The sequence below is a fragment of the Anabrus simplex genome, chromosome 7 (genome assembly GCF_040414725.1).
Source record: "Anabrus simplex isolate iqAnaSimp1 chromosome 7, ASM4041472v1, whole genome shotgun sequence".
NCBI lineage: Eukaryota > Metazoa > Arthropoda > Insecta > Orthoptera > Tettigoniidae > Anabrus > Anabrus simplex.
Window position 1 is genome coordinate 204,279,491 of NC_090271.1, and position 21,436 is coordinate 204,300,926.

A 21,436-nucleotide genomic window follows, 5' to 3' on the forward strand; every position below is an offset into this window, starting at 1 on the left:
ATATCACAGAGATGTTACCACCCACGTAAACCACCGCACAGGAAGACCATAGGTGTTTAATAAACGGACATCACGTCGCCTTCACAGAACCGTACTGGGCGCTCGACGAGCTACTGTGAGTCAGATCACCGCCCAGTTGAATGTTGTGAGTCAGGAACCCATTTCTACCAGGACTGTAAGGAGGCAATTGCACTGCATAGGCTACACCAGCCGATGACCAACTCTTGTCCCTTTGCTGACACCTCAAAACAGAGCTGAATGACATGCATGGGCCCGCAAACTTCAGCATTGGACCATGGAACAGTGGCGACACAGGGTATGGTCCGATGAATCCCAGTTCTAGTTGCATAGAGTTGATGGGCGCGTGAGAGTGTGGCATATGCCCCATGAAGCTATGGATCCTGCGTGTCAACAAGGTTGTGTCCAGGTGGGAGGTGACCGAGTTCTGGTTCATGGTCGCAATTAGGCCCTATTGTCCGGCTCTAGGGAGTGCTGACAGGTGCATGTTATGTGGACATTCTTTCAGACCATCTCCACCCCTTTCTGGCCCTAGAGTACCCTGATGAAATGAAATGGCATATGGCTTTTAGTGCCGGGAGTGTCCGAGGACAAGTTCGGCTCGCCAGGTACAGGTCTTTTGATTTGACACCCGTAGGCGACCTGCGGGTCATGATGAGGATGAAATGATGATGAAGACGACACATACACCCGCCCCCGTGCCGGCGAAAGTAACCAATTAAGGTTAAAATTCCCGACCCTGCCGGGAATCGAACCCGGGGCCCCCTGTGACCAAAGGCCAGCAGGCTAACCATTTAGCCATGGAGCTGGACACCCTGATGAAGATGCCATGTTTCAACAGGACAGTGTGCCATGTCACCGCTCTGAGGTGGCACGCAGGTGGTTAGAGGAACACTCCAGTGAATTTACGAGCATCGATTGGCCCTCCAGATCCCCCAATCTTAATCCAATCGAGCATTTATGGGGTGCTGTCTATGCTGTTATACACTCCATGAACCCCGCACCAACTTCGCAAGACCAATTATGGGTAGCAGTGCAAGATGCGTGGGTCCAGATCCCTCCAGAATGATTCCAACGCCTTGTACTGTAGAGTCGATGCCTCGCCATATTGCTGCCGTTTTGAGGGCTCGTGGAGGACCAACTCTTTATTAACATCACATTTAGTGTCTTCCCATGAGTTTTGGCCACTTAGTGTATACTCTATGCTTCTTCATTTCAAAAATCCTGAACTTCATTATCTCTTCATGTGCTCATAACTGCATTACAATATTATTAGCTTAACTAATTTTTATGGAGGTATTTATTACTGTAGGAACTATAAAAATTTAGCACATGAAATACAGGAGTGTGAATTTTACCTTTTTATTGACACATTAACAGTTTTAAACATTTATCCATAGAATTACTTTTAAACAGAATTAAGGACATGATACAATACTGCTCAAATCTACAAGAAAATTAATTGTTCAAATGAAAGTGTTTTTCAAAAATCAATGTAATTATTAAGCCCTTATATGTTTGCAATCTCAAGTTAAAAGAATTCAACAATTCAAAAAATCAACTTGAAAGAGACACAATTGCTCATCTATTAGTCAATTTTAAGAATCTTCATCTACTCCCCCTGATTTTTAAGAAATAGTCTAACTGATGGTAGTGTTGAAAAATCATGCCTGTTTTACATAAAATTTGTAAATCACATAGTTTCTCCAGAACAGCAGCAATTTACCCTATGCTTGTGTCAGCTTGTAGTTTTGGACATGCATTTTTCTTCCTTGTCAAATAATATTCAGCTTCATAATACACATAGAATTCGATGTACAGATGTTCTTCATCGTCTTATCTACATTTCAGACTTTTCATTTTTAGCTAGCAAACATCATTTCCCTCCCTATTGTTTGCTTGTCCTTTCTAAAGACATTTTTAATTGATATTACACATTAAAAAAAAAATAACATCAGTTGCTTCAAAAGAATTTTTTTTGACTGATATTCTTTATGACAGCATAAACCTGATTATAGGGGCCAATGACCTAGATGTTAGACCCCTTTTAACCACAAGAATCATCATCAGATCTTATCATTCAGAAATCTCCATACTGTATTATATTTCTTCTTCTCTATATTATAACATAAATACTGTCAACTTCAATCTGTGAATGGCCTGAGTCAAAATACACATGCTGAATAAATACAAAATATTTGGCACCCTAGATGAATATCTTACCATAGAGAATATATTTAAAATAATGAATTGGTCTATTGTTGATTTGATCCTCAGTTGTCTCAACTGGAACCAATATAAGTAATTCATTGTTTACACCTTCATTAGCTAATTGTTTGAGTGCCATATCAATAATTCACTTTCATCTTGAACACTACTTTCTCAGACATGCATGCGCAACAATGTAAGAACAGATGATCTTATAACTTCCAGATTCAAGTGATCATATTGCTCCTAGTATCCCTAATTATTTCCAACATTGTTTCCATTGTTGTTCTTCAGGACTTTTTGTTACTAAAACTTTGAACATAAAATCATATTAAATCATATGTAGCAGGATAGGAACATGAAATGCATAACAGGGTAAACACAACTACAGATCAGTTTCATTAGGGGTGGTAGTAGTGGTGATTATGGTTTTAAGAAGAAGTACAACTGGTCAACTATCCTCTGTTAACACTAATCATAGGAAAAAAATGCAACGGATCCAACACTTTGAAAACTCAAAGTATTGGTCAAAGAAAGAAGAGCCACAAAGAGCATGAAAATGACACTCCTTAGCCCTCACAACCTAATAGCATTGGGGTCAGAAAAGAACAAGAGTTGACCAAGGGTGATCGGATAGGATAAATGAAAGTGAGGAGCCTGGCACAAATAAGTGGAAGCAATGCCAGGACTTGGCTATTGGCCCCATGCTCGCCAACCCACGCTCCCATGTTGACAGCCCCTGGGGCCCCTTTTGATTGCCTCTTATGACAGGCAGGGGATACCATGGGTGTTATTTAGTAGAGGAAAAAATTGAAAGAGGCGACAAGGACAAATATGAAAACACCGAATGAAAAAGACAATCTCCACATTTTCATACACCGTTGTCTTCAAAGAGATGGACTCTCTCCCAAAAAATCCCTGTTTTTCTACATCAGGTACTTCTCAGTCCCCAACATCATTTGTAGTTTCTTTAGAAAACCATGCTGTTTCACAACACATTTTATTCTCAAGTAGTTTCTTTAAATAGAAGTGCTGCTTCCTTGATGAACAAAAACCTATTGTTTTCAATTCATTGTTGGACAGATTCTGTTTTGTCCACGTAGAAACAGTACCCAGTACATGTACTGTATTTTTGCTGGAATTGATAACATTTTCCAGAATATATATATGTATATATTTTTTTGCTAGTTGCTTTACGTCACACCGACACAGACAGGTCTTATGGCGACGATGGGACAGGAAAGGCCTAGGAGTGGGAAGGAAGCGGCTGTGGCCTTAATTAAAGGTACAGCCCCAGCATTTGCCTGGTGTGAAAATGGGAAACCACGGAAAACCATCATCAGGGCTGCTGACAGTGGGGTTTGAACCGATTGTCTCCCAAATATTTTCCAGAATAGACTAGGTTCTAGTGTGTTTAAATTTCAAATTGGACAGGTTTACTGTAAATAGCTTGAAAGTTTCATTTGAAATAATTTCAAAAAAAGAGGGGATCCATGTACACTAAAAACATTGCAATTTTCGTATTTCTGAAACACTGTTGTATCCACGAAATGGATATGTATCAGGATTGTCGTCTTTTTCCTCCAAATTCCAGTCGCTTCGATTCTACACCGGCCATATACGTTTGGAGGAACCTGGCATGGCACTTTCACTCTCACTTTCTTCAATATTCTGCTCACTTCAGTAACTTTCACTCTTGCTATCACTATCCTCGAACTCTGATTCATTTTCCAGAATGTCATTATTGCCATAATCACCATCTAAAACAATATGCACAGGTGGTTTCAATCTCTTGTTGACATTACCGTGAAACTGGTTCTACTGCATAATGAATGCTGAATACCAGTGAAAATAAACTGTTATTCAATAATTCCAGTGTCACACAGAAATGCAGACAGCATTGTTTACCAACAGTACATGCCTCTAGTTCCCTACAGTATGTGTTGTTAGAAATTATATTGCAAAGGGAATCTAATACTGGATACGAAGAAAAGCGAGGCACTGCATCATCTACTCCAATAAATATACCTTTGATAATTAAGTCAGCCTCGTCAGTACTTACAGTTGTTTAAATTATTTTCTATCACCTCATACACTGTGCATGTTTCGAAGACCTTACTGTCCTCTTCCTCAGCGGTTTTTCCTGTCACTACCAATTATCTCTTGGACCGTCCGGCTCCATGGCTAAATGGTTAGCATGCTGGCCTTTGGTCACAGGGGTCCTGGGTTCGATTCCCAGCATGGTTGGGAATTTTAACCATAATTGGTTAATTTCGCTGACATGGGGGCTGGGTGTATGTGTCGTCTTCATCATCATTTCATCCTCATCACGACACGCAGGTCGCCTACGGGAGTCAAATCAAAAGACCTGCATCTGGCGAGCTGAACTTGTCCTCGGACACTCCCGGCACTAAAAGCCATACATCATTTCATTTCATCTCTTGGACCTTTTAATTTAACATTACGCATCAAACACCAAAGTTCTAAATATCTCTTAATAGAAATCTAATATGTGTGTGGTAATTAAAATAAAATATATCCTAAATGTCATATAAGAACACTAAAACTACACTATTCTATTTACAGTTTTCTTCAAACGTCATCATTGTCTATTATCTAAGAATACAATCAATTTATTAAAATTAGCGCCTCATAAAATTCTTACTAAAGTCTTCCAATTCAGAGACCATGTCAGTTAAATTTTGCTGGTATTTCCATCTGTCCTCAAAAATCCCTAGAGTTGTAGCTCTTCACTCTAATTTGAATATGCTGTTTTCATATTATCTGCATCATTGCGAGCTGAGCTTGTCATTTGCTTCATGCGCCTAAACTCTGCATGCGACCACAGCTCGTCATATGATGTGAATGGGTTAAGGCCCATGGGAAGTGGAAAGTAAAGGCTACCACTATCTGTAACATCAGCACTAAGCGATATATAATGGTTAGTTTTATGTCCAGCCATCTTTGCCTTTGCCTTTAGAAATTAACATGGTACTCATTTTTGTTCAAGGATTATGAATTTCATGTTGACCCTGAGTAGGGTTGAAACTAGTCCCATGTAATGTAAATACATACAGTGTAAATAAAACTATGTATTGAATAGGCAGAAAACTTTTGTTTATTATTAAATGTAACTCATTTTGGTGTAGGCTGAGTGAAACTCAGGGCAATGTGCCTCTCCAGAAATGGAAATTACCGGGTGAGTTGGCAGTGCGGTTAGGAGTGCGCAGCTGTGAGCTCACATGCGGGAGATAGTGGGTTCGAACTCCACTGTCGGCAGCCCTGAAGATGCTTTTCCGTGGTTTCCCATTTTCACACCAGGCAAATGCTGGGGCTGTACCTTAATTAAGTCCACGGCTGCTTCCTTTCCATTCCTAGGCCTTTCCTGTCCCATCGTCGCCATAAGATCTATCTGTGTTAGTGCAACGTAAAACAAATAGAAAAAAAGGAATGGAAATCCTCTTTCTAAATTTTTCGACTTCCTGGCGGTGATTTGAAACCACGCCCTTTTGGGTCAAACAAGTATGCCTTTGCTGCTTCGGCTAGGCAGCCCCTAAACTTTAAACATAAACCTAGTGAAGTAGTTCTGCCAGGCTGAGTTGCTCAGTCGGTTGAAACGCTGGCCTTCTGTCCCCAACTTGGCTCAGTCTGGTGTTATTTAAAGGTGCTCAAATACGTCAGCCTCATGTTGGTAGATTAACTGGCACATCAAAGAACACCTGCAGGACAAAATTGTGGCACCTTGGTGTCTCCGAAAACCATTAAAAAGTAGTTAGTGAGACATTATTATTATTATTATTATTATTATTATTATTATTATTATTATTATTATTATTATTATTATTATTATTATTATTAATATTATTAAAGTAGCTGTATCAAATGAGTTTGTGTGACAGTTTCATTTGATTTTCCTAAAATGTAATTCTGTATAATATGCATGTGTTCTTAAACATTTGTTGTATTCATTGTGTGATATAGTAGTTCTAATAAGTTGGAAATGAAGCAGAACATTAACATTCTTTTAAAGCTACATTTTTAAACTATAGGAAATAAATTTCATGAAAAATTAAGATGAAACCGAATTTTAAAGTAACTGAGACCTTTTTAATGCATGTGCTTTTATTACATATGGAAAGTAAGTTGTAGCTGTGATTCATTTAAGAGATTAATGACTTTATATATTATTTATTCTAGGCTGTTTTTAAATTGCTATTGTCATAGTACTGTAATAACTGAGCAGAGTGGTTGCACGTGTCAATGTGCTACGGCTTTGGAGCCATGTTCTGCATTCGGGAGGCAAGTGGGTTTGTACCCCATCTTTGGCTGTCCTGAGAATGGTTTTCTGTGGTTTCTCATTTTTACTTCCAGGCAAATGCCACTACAATTCCTATTCATAGGCCACAGCTGATTTCTTCTGCCTCCTTAACAATTTCATCTTCATTAGTTCCACAACTGAGGTTGGCATCAGGAAGGGCAGTCTGTAGAAATATGCTACAAAATATCATCTAACCTCATCCCCAACCCTGTATCAGAAAACTGGACTAAGGATTAGACATAAATAGCACTCCGCATTACTGCACATAAATATGATGTGTAGTAATTTTCAGTTGCAGTTGTAATTTTAGTTTGAAATTGAAACTAAAGAAAAAAAGAAAGGGAACGGTACTTTCACTTTAACTTTGTCATTGTGATGAATGATATCGACAGGTTAGCAAAAGCAGTGTATGATAATGAATATGAGGTAATTGGCGACAATATTGTTATTTGAGGAAGGAACCAAGCGGAATTGCAGTGTGTTGCGCTACGGCTATGGAGCTAAGCTCTACATTTGGAAGACGAATGGATTCAGATTCTAACCCTAACAGACAAGATTGAAGAACTTCTTGGAGTTCATGAAAGAGGATGACATAGCCATAGTGAAACAACATGGAGAGGAAAAGAGGAAGGAAAACTTAAAGACTGTTTTATAGTGGAGGACAAGACTTACTAGGAGTAGGACTGTTCATTAGAAAGGATATCCTGGAATATGTGGAGGAAGTGAAGAAGATCAGTGACAGGGTTGCATAGGTGTGAGCTTACATTCGGAAAATGGTGGGTTCAAATCCCACCGTCGGCAGCCCTGAAGATGGTTTTCCATGGTTTCCCATTTTCACACCAGGCAAATGCTATGGCTGTACAATGATTAAGGCCCCGGCTACTACCTACCCCATCCTAGCCCTTTCCCATTTTTGCATCGCCAAAAACCTTCTATGTATTTGTGCGACGTTAAACCACTAGCAAAAAAAAAATCCCTCCAACTTGATATTGTCTGGGCATTCAGTATGCACTTGCTTCTGCGTAGTGTTGGATCTCATCCCTCCATGTAGCTGGTGGTCTGCCAACACTCCTTCTTGACCTTTATGGTATCCTTGCCATCAGAGCCATTGTCTATTTTGAGATGCTGCTACTTATGTGAACTGTCCACCTCCACTTCAGTTTTGTTAACTTCCTCATGTTGGCGACTCAATTCCTTATCAAGCATAGAGCACTCCATCACTCTCTGACAGACTTGGAGGATGTTTTTTTTACATAGTTCACAGTGAAAGTAACACCCCTTGTATTGGGACAAGTAGAATGCATGCATCACTAATGAAGAAATATTTCCCAAACTCCAAATATAAATCAATAACTAAAACAAAAGAATTCCTGTGACAAACACTTTGCAATGTTTTATTTCTGTTTCAGATTACAAGAAAACTTCTATTATTTCCTCGGCCTGAAGTTTTTGATTGTGATTAACAGTATGGTGAGTGGTACTGATGTTAGAACAAGGAAGAGAAAAGCTACAAAGCACAAGAAGTTAGTGACAGTGTGTTACATTGATCTTGCTGCTGAGATAAGTACTTCACCAAACTGAACGAAGCTAGGCCTTAGGAGAACTTCAGGTGTACACAAATATTGTGTGGTGACAGAAAAACTTGAGTAACAGTGAATTTTTAAGTTAGCACAAACAATTGTTTAAAGTGATTATAGTACTGATTTAATATTACAGTTCATGTTTAATTTATTAAAGAAATCCAGTTCAGTTTTGAAGTAGCTGTGTGGTAATATCCAAAGTTTTGGGAAACTGCTCTGTGACTGGTTCACATGTGAAGTGGTTTACCCAACAACTTTACAGACAGATTCATGTGTTTCTGTAATTCAGGATGCCATAACTACTAACTGTGCCTTGAGGTTCTTTCTACTCATGGTGCCTTTTTCATTTTTCAGTAATAAAATTCGATGTATATACATTGTAAACAGTGTTTCATATTTGGAACAAAGCACAAACCATAGGGATGTCTGTCTATGCCATATCAGATTTATATATATCGCTACTTGAAGAATCTTTTTTCTTTTGTGAAGTAGTGTTTCACTACTAGTTAATGTCACCAGAAACATCATGATATGGAGAAGCAAAAACCTAAGGTTTACTGTGCCTTTGGTGTTGAAGTGTAATTTGCTGTGGTTCCTCACATTTTCAATTGAGACTTTGATATTTGTAAATTTCTTGTTGCTAAACATAACTAATTTTTAAATTCTTAAAAGAAAAGGAAATGGAATCTCATGCTTCTTTGTTGAATAATTAATAATTCTAAATTTGAAAATAATGTATTTTATTGGAGGAACATTTGGCATTAGAAATGCGTAAACCAAAGTATTGAGCCTCTAGAGATTGAGGTATATTTGTTAATAGTCCACAAAATGTATAAACATTTCTATAAATATTTTAGTTTCTAGGGGTAAATAGAAACTACATAGTAATAGTTGAGCCAAGTTCTACATTCTCTATAAACTGCTTTGTATTGAAGGATGCTATTTCACTCTCTCCCTTTATTAGTACAATTCGTAATTATTTCAGCACTTTGCAGCAACACTACCTAAGAAAGCAGTAGGGACCTACTATAGATATAAAGAATCACACATATATAAATCTTATATCATGTTGCCTTCCCTTCAGTTGGAATGTATGACATTATATAACATTTGTTTTTAAGAGAAATGGTCCTTGTAATTATTGTTTTTATCATAAAACTACAGTTATTTTATTACAATTGTCGTGTTGATACCAGGTGGCAAATAGGGTGATTCCCAGGAAAAGAGGATTTGACACAAATTTTACTAGTAGTTAGTGTATGTTTGTTACCTTCTAAAACATTAAATTTGGTGGAGTACAGTAATTCCATCTCTTATTTTGCTCCCCTGCAGAATGTATTTTTGAACCAAAATAAATTCAAGCTCAATCTATGCATTGAGTGGAATTATATACAAGAAATATATTGTGTGTTAATATGATACGTTTTGTAGATGGAAACAGAAATACACCTAAACAAACAATAGATCAATTTTACTGATAAGAACTCATAACTTTCCCTCAACCTTCTACTTTCTTCAGTTCTTACTTTTAGTTGTATTATAGAATTTTTATAAAAATTTGATTGACTATCCATTCTTTACTATCTTTCAGGAAGAGAAGATCTAATCAGAATACTTTATTCTAATTGCCTTCTGTAATAAATATTTGTTGTGCTTTTAATAATAAGAATTTATTGCAGCTAAAAGGCCAAACAAAATCGTTACATCTTACTGTATTCAGTTAATGACATTGTTCTTTCAGTACTTTTGTATGACTGAATTACCTGTTTCCATCTGATGTCATCTCCTTAATATGAAAGTATGCTTTTGTGTAAATTAAAATGTTTCTTCCAAACATACTGAAGTCAGTTTTGAAACATTTGATAATCTATGAATTCAATATTGGAATTTCATTGGCATAGCCTTATTTTTTCTGATCTATTGTTTGCCATATAAAATACCTGTAGATTTTTCTTAGATTTTTCAAAATTACAATTTTATACGTTCATATAATGATTGGCTGATGAAAGTTACGATAATTACATTATAGCCAGCCCCATTTAAATTTAAACAAAATAAAATTAATATTACGGCATACAATGAATGAATACATTAGAATTCAGTTTTCATATCTTTGACAATCCGATGTGTGAAATCTACTTAGCCAAAAACAAATTAACATCTGTATGAATAAAGTTACATTTCATACAGCCAAGCTGGTCCTAGGAAGGAAATCAACTGTTGATGTTCTTTTGCTGTTATGTTTAAATACAATTAATGATTATATTTCTACAATGTGTATAACAGGAAAGAAAGGAAAAAATAAATCCCTCTTAATATTTTGGGCATATTTTGAATCAAAATGGAAAATATTTTATCTAGTTACCTTACACACATTTCCAGTGATAATTATTTTTATAAAATATCTTAATATCTGGTCACCCTGTTGCCTGTAAAATAATTGTAAGTGGTACCCATGTTTGTTTTGAATGATGTAACATATGGAAGGAGATGAGAGTGAAAGAGTGGAGATAGAGGAGAAAATGTCATATATGTGTACATAATATATCTGTCAATTTATTTTGGCAGAAGCTATTGAAAATATATATTGTCCTTGTCGTGATGTGTGAATGTCTTTTGTATATTATTTTTTCAGTTGTGATTTATTTATATTTCTCACCTCGTTACTTTATCAAGCTATTTGAATGTGATATGGTTGTTGCAGTTCAATTTCTGAAACGAATTTATGGTGGTGACACTGTTTTCAGTGCACTGACTGTTGTTCTCACTGAATAATAAAACAAAACTGTATTCCAGAGCTTGAGGTCTACAGTGGTGAGCATTTCTGTTATCCAATATTTGTCTTGATTCTACCTGCTCAAAGTACTTTTGTGAAAAATAAAAATGTCTTCTTTTTAATAAGAATATTGTTCTTTTATTGTAATTTATTTTGGGAGATGTTTGATTTAAATTTAAATTGGGTTAGATTAATACTAATTGTTGTACAATGAATTTCACATCTAGATACCAATGATTTATGAAGAGTTGTGTATCAAGGAAGGATTTTCCATGTCATTCCATTAAAAAAAAAAAAACTGACCTCAGTTTAGCTAAATTTAATTTTTTTACTATTGTAATCACAGATTCTTTAAAATAATATACTTCCTGCTATTGTCTTTCTATTATGTATAAATCAGATTCACTTGAGCCCTACTTCAAGGTCATTAGTTCCTCACGAAATTTTCTCAAATATTTGAATTACCGTACCTTAACTTATATTTCAGAATTTTGAAGCTGTTTACTATAATTTTTAGTAAATAGGCAAGCAACCAGATATAAATAAAGTATTTGCAAAAGGAACAATTATCTTTTTAAGAATAAGTAGCCTGTAATAATGGCAGATATGTATGTTAATTCTGTTTAGATTTTATAAATCATTGGTTTGTTAAAATTGGAATATATCTTAAGCGCAGCTATGGCAGTTGAATTGAGTTTTCTCAGGAAAATTAGCAAAGAGCTTCCACCACTGATTTCAACATGTTTTAGGCATGATGAATTTAATGACCACATTTTAAGAAACATCCGAAAGGTGTTCATGGAGAACTTTTTTTTCATTTCATAAATTGCTGTTTATAATATGAATCAATTGTGCACTACTCTTGAATTTGTTGCTTTTATGAGATAGAAGTATGATAGTAATGAGTAAAGAGGAGAAAGTTACAAAATAATTTAGCATAGACAATGTACTTGCTTTTGGGGTTAACACGATGCCTTTCAACAGTCTATGATAATTCCTGTTAAATAATATGTTAAACATTGTTACATGAATGGTAATATTATACAGTAGTTACCACACCATTGCGGTTGTCTTGTTAAAATCTATCAACATAAGTATGTATAATGAAATGGGAGAAACTTATGACTGAAGTAAATTCATGAGATTTCATTCATTCTTAATTTGTTGGCTATGCAATAAGTATTTAGTAAAATCAATTCCTTGGACACTCTCATAAGAGAAGCTACCTAGTAAATTTATTTCATGATTATTAAAACCTCCACCAGCTAATAGGATAAATCTGTACTTCGAATTGAAACTTTTAAACTTATGAGTATTTTATAACCTCTGTTGTTGTGTATAGGCTTACTTTTTGCCGTTTGAGGTCATCTTTACAATATTTTTGAACATTCTACAAATAATTTGGTGAGATATAACAATAATATTAATGACCCGAGCTCTTACTTTTCCTGAGAATTCACTATTCTTCAAGGCTGTTATATTAACCCTTTCCCACCCACATTTTTACTCCGCTTATCCCTAGGTTCCAACCTATTATTTAGGAAATATTGAAACAGAGCACATTGTTTCAGAAAAAATTAACACACGAGAGGTCGCGCCCGTGGCAGTTAGCCGCACTTTTAAAATATTTGTTCATTTAGTTGCTAGCTGCTGTACGGCTTAAGGTGCTCGTTTCATCCCTCCCCTCCCTCTCGCCTGACGTAGATTATCGTCAGTGTATTGCCTGCTGCGTTCGGGAATAGTTTAACTTTTCTTTCACTCTTGAACCTGCCGCGGCAAATTGCCTTCGTGCGACCCCTTGCATACTGAATTCTTACATGACTGCATTTCCAAGAAAGTTTCTTCAGTAAAGTTCAGGAGGTTTATGGTGGCTTTCAGTGAAGTGTAGTGCTGTAGTTTTATCTTGAATTGTGACCAAATCATTAATTAAAATGTACAAATGCAAACGTTGATGCAATTTGCTCATGCGCGACCTCTCGCACTCTTTAAAAACTCACGTAATTTTACCAGATTTTTAAAAAAAATTCATTAATTTTTTTTACGTTGAGAAAATATTTTCACTGGGTAATTATGTTAGTACTAGTTGAAAGACAGTTAACCAGGATATGTATTTATATTTTTATCAGAGCATTCACTGCAAATGGAAAATAGCAGCTCATTAAAATATTAAGCGTAAGCAATTTGCCTTCGCGTGACCTCTCGCATTCTAAAACAGGCGCGACCTCTCGTGTGTTGGATATTATAAAAACTGTTGATTCCAATGTATTCTCATTTTCAATAATATTAGAAAACTTACCATCGCATCCATTTCTCTATTCATTGAGTTATAAGGTTGTTACTTCAAACCTCTGCCCCCTGCTAGTGATACTCGACACAGAGGTGTGCTGTATTTGCCACATTCTCATGTTGTCTGAATCCCTCTAAACCAATAATCACGTGATTCTGGAAGGGGAATGGTGCCCGTGTACTGTATATCAGCTTTTATTTCCTCTGAGCAAGTTTCGTCCCATTCTGTATCTATTTTATTGGAATGTGCCTGTTTAAATGCTGCATTGATATATACGCAATTGGTTATGTTGCTGAATAATTTGTCTCCTCCTAACGTATGTAAAAAATAATCTATTTCTCATAATACTCTTTCCAAATTATGGACAGGTTCAACATCATCCATATAATCTTTCAGAGTAACGAAATAAAATATTTGTGTTACCTGAATTGCCACAGCATCACAATCAGGTCTGATTTCTCTATATTTCACCTCCACCCCTACTCAACGATTCTGTGTCATTTTCTTCGCCTATATTCCAGCCCAGTTTCAATATCCACAGTATTCAATCGCGCCATGTTTACAAACAAAACAGCCGACCCGCACTCACGAAAGTTTGAGACAGTTGCCTAGACAACTTCAAGACAGATTGTCGCTTTTCTTTTATTTCCTAAGCCTTGTAGATTGTACTGCTTGTTCACAAAAGCCTTATAAACACTTCACTGCCAAAAAAAAAAAGCAACATTAAAACTATCGCATAGATCACAAACGTGTGCAGATAATGCAGCCGGGCGTTAAGGATCAGAAGGCAAAGTGAACAGTCGGGCGCTAAGGGCGGGAAAGGGTTAATCCTTGAAATGTACTTTGCATTGTTATTTCTCTTAATATTCAAAAAACACTACGTGCTTTTAAATTATTTGATAAATAGATCTAAAATTTCAGGAATAATTTAAAATGTGATATTTTTTACTAGGCCTATGCTATTTTCGTTCATAAATTGAACTTCCAAGTTAATGGTAGACTATCATTGGCAGGCTATTTACAGTAGATTGCTTGTTTGTTTGTATAAAATACTCATTCGGTTTAATGCAAAATAGAGGCAGGTACAATGCAGTCATCAAGTCTTTCCCATTCTTTGTAACATTATAGTGTGTTGAATCATTTTCCATCATTCAGTTTTGTGTCCTCAAGACAGCATTTATAAAATTATGTATGAATTTAATATTTCACTTGACTGAACTTGTAGTATTTGACCAAGGCTTTTCTTTTTGTCAGATGGAAAGTTTTTTTTCAGAATAGTTCAGATTGCTTTGTTCTTTTATTTTGTTTACTCTTTAAAATGATAGCAGTGACCATCTGTGTTTGGTGAGAATGTAAGGATATATGTATGTGGTCTATTTGAGACAACTGTGTGTGGTACAAATAAATATATGTGTAAAATACTTAACATTAAGTCGTATCTGTTGACCCTTCAATGCCTCATTGCTTAAATTATGACTGTCCTTTCTGACACCTACCTTACAATTACAGTAGAACCCTGTTTATCCAGCTCAAATATGATTGAGTCTGGTCTGTATGACTGAAAATCCAGATAGACCAAAGACTTTGTTAATGATATAAATAATACCATTTATATACTGGTACATTTTATGGAACATTTTATATACTTTCACAAAACTATTAACACCACAAAGAAAAAGACATTGTGTCCTTTGTAAAACAGAAACGAAATTCTTTTCCTGCTATAACCATCTGCATTGTGTGAGTAAATGCATATGCTGACTTGAGTGATTTATTATACCCTCCAACTTCGGAAGCCAAATTTGTTGAAACATTCATCCTATTGGACCTTGGAACATATAACATTGTGTGATGCTATAGTTTCTTGTTTTTTTTTTTTTTTTTTGTTTTTTTTTTGCTATTTGCTTTACGTCGCACCGACACAGATAGGTCTTATGGCGACGATGTTTCTTGTTTTGTTTTTTTGTTTTTATAAATTACACTGAGAGGAAATTTGCAGACTGTTCAGTGAGAAGTTAACTACTCTGTCAAGACATTTGTCAAAATTTCAAAACTCTGAAGCCGAACCTTTGTCTTATAAGCCAAGATTAGATGGCAGAAAAGTACAGTATTTTGTGAGACCAAAGAAAATCGAATGTAGAAGTTTAGTTAAATTAAGAAACTTCATTGTTTATCCATATTGAACCAAGATTACAATTTTTATTATAATTTGGGTCGACCTTATTCAATACAAAAAAACTGTTGCATAGATGTAATTACAACATATACTGTACAGTAGAGTCTCACTTAACCGGCCTTCGCTTATCCAACATTCCGTGTTATCCGACACTGGTAGGATTAATTTGAAAATTAGGTGGAGGCAATTCTGGGACACCCGGTGTGGAGGGTGCGACCGTGGGACAAGCACTGGCAGTCGTGGGGTAGGACCGGGTTGTTCTCAAGTTTTCAGCCATTGTTCAGTCTAGTATTGGTTGGGTGCGGATGTTATAGTTTTCATATCCTCTGTTAGTATGGCGAGTAAACAGAAGAAAGTGATAGTTTCTGTGGAAGACAAGTTGAGTGGGTTAAAGGGGCTGGACAAAGGGGAAACACTTCAAAAAGTGGCTCCAGATTATGCTGTTGGATGTGTTACAGTGGGAGACTGGAAACATAAGAGAAAAGAAATTGAAATGTGGTGCTCTACCAGAGCAACAAGTGATGAACTGAAAATTAGAAAAACAATGAAAAATGTGAGTACGAATAAGTAAGTGAAGCACTATTTCTTTGGTTCAATCAAAACCGGGAAAAAGGCCTGGCAATATCTGGCCCCATTCTGCAATAAATGGCGGTGTATTTCCAGAAGGAGTTTAATGAAGGGGACCCTAATTTTACTGCCAGTGCCGGGTGGCTTGATCGGTGGAAAAATGGTACGGCACTGGGCAGCTTAATATCTGTGGAGAAAAACTGTCAGCTAAATCCGATGAGGTTGTGAAATTTAAAAGGGAATTTCAAGAAATAATTCTTGCTGAAGGATTAGCCGGTGATTAGATTTTTAATTGTGATGAGGCTGGGCTGAATTTCAAGATGCTGCCATCAAAACTCTCACAGCGCAAGCCAAGACATCTGCACCTTGCTACAAGTGTAGTAAGGAAAGAGTTACTGTTCTTGCCTGTAGTAATATTACTGGAAACTTAAAAGCAAAATTGCTTATGATCGGTAAAGTAAAGAAGCCTAGGACATTTAAAATATTTTTGTTAATGTTCCTGTTCATGTTCCTCCCTCTTAACGTGATCTCATTATGACGCCAATGAACCAAGGTGTGCTGGAAATATTGAAGAGGAAACATCGCTGGAAACTCCTTTCATCCCTGATAGAGAAAATGGACGATGGCAACGACATGATAGAAAAGTTAAAATGAAACAACATGAAAGACGTGGCATACTGGATAGCGCAGTCTTGGGAAGAAGTTGAAACGACGACGTTAGAAAGTCTTGGAACATATTGTTGAGTGAGGTTGAACATCAAGAGGAGGTGGGACAAGAAGACATGGAAAACATTGTTCCCTTACTGAATTGCATTCCTGTCTGTGAAGATGCTATGACTCAAGATGTGAGTAAGTGGTGTGCACAAGATCAACTGTTTGAACTAACTGACCCTGTTATTATTGGTTTTGTGAATACTAACGAAAATGAGGATGATGAAGAAGAAGAAGGAGGCATTGCAGAACAAAAGGAGAAAACAATGACTCACAGTGAAAGATTATCATTAATGGCAGGATCTCGCACCAAGGAAACGTGAATCAGCAGGCAAGCAGACATTGTTGACAAGTTTCTTTTCGTAAGACATTTGGAATGTTTTTGTGACTACTGCATCTACTGTACAATTGAATTGATGTGTGTATGTTGGGTATTCAGCCCAAAGGCTGGTTTGATCCTCTGCAGCTCTGCCAACAGCTGTCATAAATAGCCTAGGTGTCACTGAAGAGGCGTACTAGGGACATGAGAAGTGAGGTAGTTTCCCGTTGCTTTCCTCACCGAGCCAGCCATTGCTATTACATATCAGTCTGCCAAGCTCACTGAAATGCATGCACCAACTGACCGTATGAGCGATATTTTCACACCATTCATAACAGGGACTGGCTGCATAAGCAATGGTATTACTAGAATCACTCGTACCTCAGTCGCTTTCATACTGTCAAAGCCAAGGATGAGACTGAGACAGGTCAATGAAAGTAACAAATTTGATATAGCCCATACCAGAAGACATAGTGCACTCTAAACACTACATCTCGCCAGCAAAGGCATATTGAATTGATAAGTCAATAAATAGAGTACCGTAAAACACAGTAATACAGTATAGCCTTCCTATTTGTTTTAGTTCATTTTCAAAGTTATTCTGTATTATCCGACATTTTCGGTTATCCGACGTACTCCAGGTCCCGTTTAGGTCAGATAATCGAGACTCTACTGTTCAATCAGTACTAGTTTCGATGCCCCACTGCGTCATCATCAGCTGATAGCAGTTTGTAGAAAAATTGACAATCATATAAGTTTATCAACATCAAATTGATCACAATTTAAAACCACATTAACAACATGACTGTGTTAAAAATATACTATCTCTAAGTTCATATTTTCTACAAGTCCAAGACTTGCAAGTCTTATGCCATAAACTGATAAAAACATATGCAAAGTGGTTTGCTCACTTATGATATAAAGTGGATTTAAAAGAACAACAAATTAAAAATAGAATAGTTTTGTAGCACTATGTGCTTAATTTATTCCACTTCTTAAAACTTGACGTAGTATCGAAATAGAAATAATTCAATAAAAACTACTGTGTCCCTTTAATGGAGCAATCCTAATGAGGTGGAAACGAGCAATAAGTCCTTTTGATGATGAAATGTTATATTTGGAATATCTGGGGGATGATTTTGATGATGAACTGTTATATTTGGAATATCTGGAGCAGAATGGAAATGGTCGTGAAGGTATAATAGTGGAGAGAGGTGATCCTCTTGAAGAAATTAGTGATAGGAAATTTGTGGAAAGGTTTCGCTTATCTAAACAAACAGTTTCATTTCTTCTTGAAACAATGCAAAATAACCTACAGTTTCCAATGCAGAGAAATAATCCTGTTTTTCTATCAACAGACTGCTCATTGCATTGAGGTATTATGCCACTGGTGCCTTTAACATAATTGTAGGTGATACTACTAATATGCACAGAACAACAGCAGCTCGGATTATACACGACGTGAATAATATTATAGCTTCCTTCAGTCAACGCTATATTTACTTCCCAATATCGCAAGCAGAAAAGAGGGAGGTAATGGAAGGCTTTTTTAATGTTGCTAGATTCCCTGGTGTAATTGGAACCATTGACTGCACCTACGTTCGCATCAGATCTCCAGGTGGAGAAAATGCTGAGATATTTCGGAATAGAAAAGGTTATTTTTTCCATAAACTGTCGGACAATAAGTGACAGTAATTTACTCATGAGAGATATTGTAGCTAGGTGGCCTGGTTCTGTCCACAACAATACAATATTTCAGAACTGCATTAAGAGGGCACAGTTTGAGAGAGGTGAAATACAACATGGTTATTTATTGGGAGATAGTGGGTATCCGTGCAAGCCATTTCTCTTAATACCTGTGCTGAACCCGCAAACCAGAGAAGAACATATGTACAATAGGGCACATATTAGGACCAGAAATACCATAGAAAGAGAGTATGGTGTGTGGAAGTGGAGGTTTCCTGCTCTTTCTATTGGTTTGAGGTGAGAAGTCTATAAAGCTCTAAATATAATTGTTGCTACAGTATTGAACAATACTGCAATTTCAGCAAGAGAAGAAAACCCTCCGAATGATTTAATGGTTCAGCACATTATCGAAGAACTCCAGCAAGCCCGAGGTCCTGATATCAAAGATGGTGAACAATTAAATCCAGTACACCAAATGTACAGAAATGATGACAATGACAATTTTTTACAAAACCCACTTAGTTTGGCCTATCTTCGTTCCTGTTCATATTTTGCCAGTATTTTAGTTTTATCTCTTTCATTTCCATTTCTTTCTCATGTTCCTTTCTTATTACTTCTAACTGATAATCCAACACTGAAATTCTTCTTTCACAGGAATATGCAATTTTGTCTCTGGGTGTTGACAGTCTATGCCGACGAGATTTAACTCTATCTGATAATACAGTATCAGCTGATGTTGAAGGTTGTACTGCTGTATGTGAAGACAGTAGGCATACTGGTTGTGTAACTGAATTTATGGGAGGTTTGAGTAAGGGATTCAGTGCTTCCACTTGACCTTGACTTTGAGTACAAGTTTCTGCCGCATCAGTAGATGGTGCTACTGCAGCTGGCAGTGTTACTGTTTCATGTGCTTCAGTTTCGGTACATCTTTCTTCCAGTTCGATGTCATCAAATGGAAGGACTAAAACTGAAAAAATAAGAAAACGTGTAATTAATATATTTATTGGAGGATAACTGTTAAATGCCTGATAAAAATTGCATTAGTGTACTCTGTGTCCATACACTTACATTTATTCATATGTCCATGGTATAAAGTATTTGAGTCATGAGTGTACAGAAGTGGTGTGATAGTTGGTTGTATTAGGGCCATAACCTTTTCAGTAGTTTTAGACAATGTGGGTTTAAAGTTACCACCACCAGTTGCATTCATCATCACTTTATTGTCTGCACATATTTTTCTTGTTTTCCATTTCAAGTTCTCATAACATGTCTTCAAATTTCTTGCACTCCTGCAAGACACACCTGAAAAAAGAACAGAACTATAACATGCTGGTGTGATAACACTATTTTGCTTTCACTATTTATGAAATTAAAGAGCATCTACTTTTAATTATAGTTTCATAGGATTGTTTTTGAAAATAATCTGAATTTAGAAGGCTTTAAACCGCAATAGCACAGCTAAATAGAATTATAATACTCTGGTGTATAAATATTGTTTTGTCATACAATTTTACAGGAATAAATAAACCCAAGTACTTTTAGTTGTAGTATTGTACAGGAAATAGTCTGGCATACCATATATTCTGTTGACCGATTTTCAACTTGAAATACTGTACTAAATCACAATAGTACAGAGAAATATAATTGCTTACCTGCAATAGAATTGAATTCTTCTGTGATTTTCTTCCATGTTTCATCTTTCTGCTTCACTGTAACTCCATCTGTCTTTATATTTTCAGCCACAATATCAGTTTCAAAATCCAAAAAATTAGAAGATCTTTTCCTCTTTTGTTCATCCATGTTTCTAATAAGTACTTCCAGCAAAGAATAAATTAATATTCCTCCTTCTGACAAAAGTAACACGAAATCACCGAAGCGCGTTCACTATTCTTCGCTACCAAGTTAAAGATCAGGGTAGTGTTTAATTCTACTGCCAGCTAAATATGCTTACCTAAACATTGTTTAAGAATGTTGCTCTACACTTCCCTCTAACCAGTCCTTAAATTTAAACCATGTTTACGTACACACTGGTTAGCCGAATCTTAAACGAGGTTGGTGCACTTGGCCATAAGTCTACAATGCTGTATGTGGATCATTTGGCACTGCTACTCCCTCTGGGGGGTCAAATCAAGAAACCCTCCTACAGCTTTTTGAGAATCTTTTAAAAGTAGTTCATAAATGTTTTCTCCCTTCATGAATCCTAGTTCTTTTATTTCTATTTCTTCTCAGTCCTCAATGAGCTTTTTTTCTACCTTTTGGCTTCATTAGGAGTAGGTATCCACCAGCAGCAGTTTGTGATGTGAAATAATTCTTAATCTGTGTATATAAATGGAAGTCACTTTGTAGCAAACTATAAAGGTACAAAAATGAAAATAGACATGAATTAACAAGGCACTTTGAGGGATCCCAGGATCCCAATAAAAATCAAAAGTTCCCAAAAGTCCCCAAGTGGGGCCAATCTGGGGGGTTTTGAAATTTGGAGCTGCTACATGAAAAAGTGACCGTGTCCATCTCAAACCAGTCCCTCAGGTTTCAAACTTATAAAAAACAAAAGATAGAAGTAGATTTAGTACTTCAATCCATACAAAACATTTAATTTAAAAATCTATTGATTGATTAGGTGAATTACCTCATTTATCTACAATAATTACCACATAAGTATGCAAAAAAAATAAAGCAGTGTGCAAGAACTGAACCAAAATTTCTCCCTATTCAAAGTTTCCAACTCAATCTAATGCATAAATAGAGAAGATATGAGAAAATGTCATAGATCCAAGAATGTAAAACACT

At 36.3% G+C, this 21,436-nt stretch overlaps 1 protein-coding gene across 4 annotated transcripts in view; it reads left to right on the plus strand.

Moving 5' to 3' along the window:
• The window catches only part of LOC136877472 (lachesin), a 616,536-nt gene extending 605,516 nt beyond the window's left edge, over positions 1-11,020 (plus strand). For all 4 annotated transcript variants that reach the window (XM_067151533.2, XM_067151534.2, XM_067151535.2 and 1 more), the window contains one exon: positions 7,954-11,020. The gene's annotated coding sequence lies outside the window, so the exon portion shown is untranslated. The remainder of the gene's footprint in view (positions 1-7,953) is intronic.
• Positions 11,021-21,436: the final 10,416 nt, after the last annotated feature.